This window comes from Columba livia, chromosome 6, assembly GCF_036013475.1.
Source record: "Columba livia isolate bColLiv1 breed racing homer chromosome 6, bColLiv1.pat.W.v2, whole genome shotgun sequence".
In the NCBI taxonomy this organism is placed as follows: domain Eukaryota; kingdom Metazoa; phylum Chordata; class Aves; order Columbiformes; family Columbidae; genus Columba; species Columba livia.
In genome coordinates, this window is record NC_088607.1 from 17,280,384 (window position 1) to 17,286,836 (window position 6,453).

Below are 6,453 nucleotides of genomic sequence, written 5' to 3' on the forward strand. Positions count from 1 at the left end.
TTGCCTTATTTCTCAAACCTTAAGCAGAAAAAAACCCCAAAAAGTACTACATTTAATGCCTGATTTTAGTCCAAGGAGATATCATCTCATGCTTCCCCACCGCTTGCCTTTTATTCTAGGGGGTGTCTCACAGCTGGAAGTTCACAGAACCCTTCTCCTGTCATAAAAAGGTAGAAAGATGCAACCTGACATGTCAGATAAGGTTATCTCTTCACCCAAAAATGAGACTGAAGATGTATCAGAAGAAGCTTTAAACTAGTCGCCTTTGGTCAAATGAGTTTTTAGAAGTGGCAGCTCGCTAGTCCATATGGTCAACAAAATCTGTCAGGGAATTGGGGTAGACATTCAGCTGTTGCTTTCCACTGAGGTCTGTGCTGCTATAGAGACACTCTTAGCAGTACCTGAGCTACCCAGTTTAGAGCATTCGTGTCTACATCAAGTGCACCCACGCTTCTGGCCTCAGTTTAGACACAGACCTGTCTCTCAAGTTAACTAATCCTGGTTGGAGCAAGGCAGTTGGTAGTTTTCACCTAAATTAACTGCCTGGATTTAGAACTGTGTAGGAGCCTAATTTTAACACAGTATGTTAATGCCTGTGAAAATGGATATCTTTGTCCTGATAAGATTCTAGTTCGAGGCAGTCTGTCGTGTTTTGTTTTGTTGTGTTTTCCATTTCCTAGTGTATGTATAAGTCAAGACCAGGCCAGAGGGAAGGAGGACAGGATAAATGGTGAGATCTTAAATCTTACTTCTGCCCTATTGCCAGTGCATCAGAGAAGGTAATACCGCTGTATCTGGCAGAGAGCTCACTGCCAGATGGGTGCTTCTTAGTGACCTGTCTCCTTGCTCTCTAAAGAAACTAGAGGATTAAGAGGTGGTGAAGTTGCTCACTTAAATTAGATGTATAGTAGAAATGCTTCTGCTTTTATTGTTAACACACGTTGTAGGTATGTTATATCAGTTATCATGTGGGGGTGAAAGCTACAGAAGTATGTAGAGTTTCAGGCAGTTTATTCCTTCATCAGGTCCTGACAGAGTTTGCTAGCCTAATATAGTGGAATGTATGTATTTAGCTAATGCTGACCTGATGTATATTTAGCTGCTCTGATAAATCCTCCCCTTCCCTATAGATCTTGTCTAGGATATACATGGGGCAATCCTGGGAAAGCAAAGTAGACTGCAGCAGGAAAACTTGAGTGGTCTGCTAATAGTTGCATCTAAAGCAAGTGCTTCTGCTTCTGTAGTTGTAATGAAAGATTGCATGTCCTCATGCATCTAATATAGCTATTGCAGCAGAGATGTGCAATAGAGGTCACACCTACTGTACTTTACACCCATTTTATCCACAGTAAGCTTATTTAGCAGCTGTTCAATGGCACTGATGTTTATTCAGAGCAGATTGTGTTCTTATAATCTAACCCCTCTCTGTTTCAGTTTATACTAGCCAAAATTACACTCATCCAGTATTTTTGATATCTTTTCCGTGTTTTAAAGACATTTTTATTATGACACCATCAGCAAAAGTAAAGAGGACCTTCAGTAAATTTATTTCTCAGTGTAGTCCAGCAACTAAGATTTCCCCATGAAACTAATTGTTCATAGACAATTGGTGCTTTTAGTCCTGTTTTCTTCATCTGCCCTAGTGTAAAAAGAGGTGTGGTCCAAAAGATCAAATGAATTTAAGTGTGATTTATAGTAAATGTGGAAATTATTCCAAACTTCCCATGAGGAAGCTTTACAGAGTAGCGGTATGGACATTCTTCTTCAGGATATGTGATATAACTGTACAGTGCAGGGAAAGTGATCCTCAAAGTAGGCAAGTTACAAGTAATTTAGAATAAAACCAGTGTTTTATATTCTTCTTGAAAGGCAAGCAGCAGCAAATGTAAAACTCAGAGTACAGTCTTGATATGCTTCTAATGGAAGCATATTTTTGCACCTAGCTAAAGTTCTGGATTAAATTCAAACTGTAATTGTATATAAAATGGCTTTGTAGCAAACTGGCCTCAGGCTGAAAAAAGCATAACTTATGATTGTTATTTCCACTCCAAAATAAATTGTGGCCATTTCATAACAAGGCATATATAAAAAAAAGATAACCTGTTGACTGCTCTCAGTATGAAAACACTGACTTAATTACATTTTAAAACATTCAAGTCAAAAGATAATGAGAAACCAAGGAGACATTTCCTGTTGACTTCAGTGGGTCCTGTGAAGTCTAGATGTTTCCAGTTTGCTCATTCATTGTTCCATTTCTTTTTATGTAAAGGATGTCATCCAGCTGCATGCCTTAACTGAAAATAGGTAAGTGTATGGAAAATTATTAGATTTACTCTGAGCTGATTACACAAATGCATACACCCCTGCTATTATTATGGTGACCATAACTGTTAGTAACAGAACCAGTTTTACAAAATGTTCCTGAAAGGATGAATCAGTTTTATAAACTATCCCTGAAAGGATGTTCAAGCATAAAAAGATGTAAAAGTGCTAACATCTGTGTCTGTGTTGGACAGTGATCTGGCACACGGGCAGAAAAAAGACATCCTTAATTCTGTCTGTTTTCCTTGATTAGTTGAAACCAATTTGGTTTTTCATCATCATCATGATAAAATACCAGATTGGAAGGGACCACAAGGATCATCTGGTCCAGCCTTCCCAGGCAGAAGCACAGTCTAGATGAGATGGCCCAGCACCCTGTCCAGCTGAATCTTAAAAAGTGTCCAATGCTGGGGAATCCACCACTTCCCTGGGAAGATTATTCTAATGGCAAATTTTTCTCATTGTGAAAAATTTCCTTCTTGTGTCCAATCAGAATCTCCCCAGGAGTAACTTGTACCCATTGGCCCCTGTCTTTTCCATGTGATGCCTTGTAAAAGGGGGGTCTCCATCTTCTTTGTAGCCACCCTTTAAATACTGGGACATGGTGATAAGGTCTCCTTTCACCTGCTTTTCTCAAGGCTGAACAAACCCAGTTCTCCCAACCTTTCCTCATATGGCAGCTTCCCAGTCCTTTGATCATCTTTGTGGCCCTTCTCTGTACTCTCTCCAGCCTGTCTGCATCTTTTTTTATAGCAGGGACCAAAACTGAACACAGTGTTCAAGGTGTGGCCTGACAAGCATTGAGTCCTTAATTTTTAACAAAAAAGGTAGTTATTGTATCTTTCATTTTTAACAGTGAAATCATTATCCTGTTACTTTGACTGAAGGAGAACCCTGTCCTCAGCTGAGAATAGACCAGTACAGTGTTTGTGCAAGTCCTTACTGTTTAATTTTCTGTATGTGGACAACACAGAGTTTAGAATATTACTGGTCAACTGAACAGGCTGTTCAAAGGCTAGAAATTGCTCTATGTGTATCTGAGGTGCAGGTTATCTCCCCTTTAATGTGAATATGCAATTAATAATTTTTTCCTATGTCACTGGTAATACTGAACAATATTAAACTCTCCACATGTTCAATACAGCTCATACCCTGTGTAGCATCTTGGTAATCAAAACAAGTGTTACTAAGCCTTGAAGAAGTCTCACTCAAACTTGTAATTTGTATTAATTATATCTCTCCATTATTATAACCTTCCTTAATTCTTATCTAATCATGCTTAGTGTCAACAATTTTTACTGTTTGTCAGGACTTCATACCTATAATTATCCAGGTCATCTGATAGAAATCCTAGGAAAACACCGGATTTTTTTTGAGACATGCATAGTCTCTGAATATCCCTATGATAGAATGACTTCTTGTTGGCAAGCTTTAGTGATAAGTGGGGATTAGTAATATCTACTGAAGTCGTTACACTGGCAGTTGTGGGTATTACATAATCTATTTTCCTGTAATGTTTTTGTCTCCCTTAAATAAAAATAAAATCTATTTGTCACAGATGATGTACGTGCCTTCTTAAAGGTCATTCTCCCAATCACTGTTAAGACTATCCTAAGTATTCTTGTTTCTTTTTGATTGTATTTATTGCTTGCGAAATGCTAGTTCCCTGCTACTCAGTTTGTGTTTATACTATATTAGTATCTTTAGACTGTACCTAATCTAAGAAAATGTATGACCTATGCTATAAATTGACCTTGTAAAACAGAGCTGCAGCTACTAAACTGCATGCATGTTTGAAACTAACTTGATTACCAGAAATATGTTTTCCACTTAGCACAGCTATGGAGAAGGTCGCTATCAGCCAGATTCAACTCCTCTTGCTTAAATACAGGTTTGAATGAGCTCTTATTTTCTTCTGTGTTTGTGGGAGATATGTTTATATTGTGAACAAAATTCTGACTAATGCAAATTAAGCTTTCATACTAGAAAATAATAAACAGGCAGAAATGGGAAGAAAAGACTTATTGTGTTCCAGTGCTGCGTTCTTTTTTATGATCCCTATGAAGGCATATAGAGCAAAAGGTAAAGATTCATTATATTCACATACCCACATCTGACTTTTCAGTCTATCAATCGCTCCTACACAATTGTCTATACGATTATTTTTGTTCTTAACATGTATGGAATACAGAAAGCAAATAAGAATAGGGGTGGTCTCAGTATGTTTGCAATAGATATCACTTTTATCTTAAATAAGTTTTCTCACTTGATTAAGTTTTCACTTAACTGAAACAAAAAGCATTATTGTAATTTTTTTAGTGATTTATTATAGGAAAAAAAAATAGCATGTCTAAATAGTACCAACCCACCAAACTCATTTTAGTTAGAAAGTTAAGCTCTAGGACTGGTAGAAAATACGGATTCCTTAAGCATCTGTGTGTATAAATATTAAGTGTTTTGTTACAAGCTTTTTCTACAGAATCATTGCCTTATTTCTAGGTTTGAGGCCAAAAGGTTAAAAATTGATGAAGGGCAGTAATTCTTCTGGCAGGTACTAACTTCCAAATGTCTGTCCTTGCAAAGCAGTTTTCTTTTCATTGTAGTATATTTATATACTGTATATACTTTAAGACTGTGTTGTTTTCAGTGGCAAGCAAGCAGTAAAGTCTTACAAGGAGCAAAGAGAAAATACTCGCTCAGAAAGACTGGAAATAAAAATTGTTATTAATCACTATAAAGATTTCACAGTTCTTATCCTGTCTCATCATCAGTCTATATTTAGAAAGGCAGACAAATGTGTTGAATGTTGATGTTTTCTGAACCCATTTCTGCTCATAGCAGCCTAGGAACCCAACACTTCGTGTCCTTCTCTATAAATTAATGTGTGTATTTCTCAGGTCCTGTTCTTTATGCCTAGTATAAGATTGATTGGCTCTGACATGGTTTTAACTTTTGAGATAAATGGTAGAGGAGCATAATGTGATGCTGCTTCATGTCACTGTCAGAAAAATTACCGCAAGCCTTATGGCTTAGGATTCATCTGTTATTACCTTTAAGAACTCATGGAGGGGGTGTAAGTTTCAAAGCAGCCAATTTCAAAACGAAGAAAGAGAAGGGGCAGAAGCTGCAAAAATTGCAGATGGGTAATCTTAATTTCACAACTGGGAAGGCCCTAGAACAACCGCAAAACACTGTAGGCCATAACACATAGATGACAGTCTAAGTGTAGGAGGCAGTACAGATCTGTTGAGAACAAAGCATGTCAGACCAGTTACATCTTCTCTAACATCTGCTTCTTCCCGTCTGCCCACAAGACCTGTTGTCCTGTGATAGATCTCCTCCTAGCGAAGCTTTTAATACCATCTCAAACATCTCAAAGGAAGCTCTCACACAGAAGTTAGGGTGACATAAATTAAACTGCTAGTGAGAGGATGCAAACTTGTACTTCCTGCGTGGTTGACATGATCTAGTTTCAGAATACAAGGAGGGATGAGGTACACCCTGCAGTGTTTTGTCTTTAGCCTTTAACTATTTATTTTCATTCTGAGGTAGGATTTTCCCAATAATGTAGCAGGCAATACCAGCCCGTAAACACGTTGAAAGTTAGGTGTGCAGTTCAGAGTGGGAGTGACGGACTGCGCTGGGGACCAGCCCCAGTTCAAGCGGGCACGGAGGGCGCAGAGCGGAGCTCCGTGGGCAGGGCTGGGGGCAGAAGCTGCCTGGCCCGGCAGTGGCCGTGGGGACAGCGAGGTGCCGGCCGGGGATGGGGACGCTGCGCCCCGCCGCGCCAGCAGCAACACGGTGTTTTTAAACGGTCCCGGTAAGGCTGCCATGCCAGCCGCCCGGCGCTGCGGGGCGTGCTTCCCTGAGGCTGAACGTGACGTTTAAAGAAAACGCGGGATAACGGGGGAGCCAGTGAGGACAGAAGAAAGGACGGCCGGGGGCTCGAGCTGTGATGAAAGACGGCAAGGATGACGTGCATCTCGGAGAAAGATGACCGAGACGAGCAGTTCGGATGCTCTCACACACACGGGTGTCCGGCGGCGGCTGCAAAGAGGCCAGAGTTTCCCCGCTGCCCCCTCGTGAGCGCGCGTGGTACTGGTGGCAAAAAGTAGCTGTACAGCAGGTTCG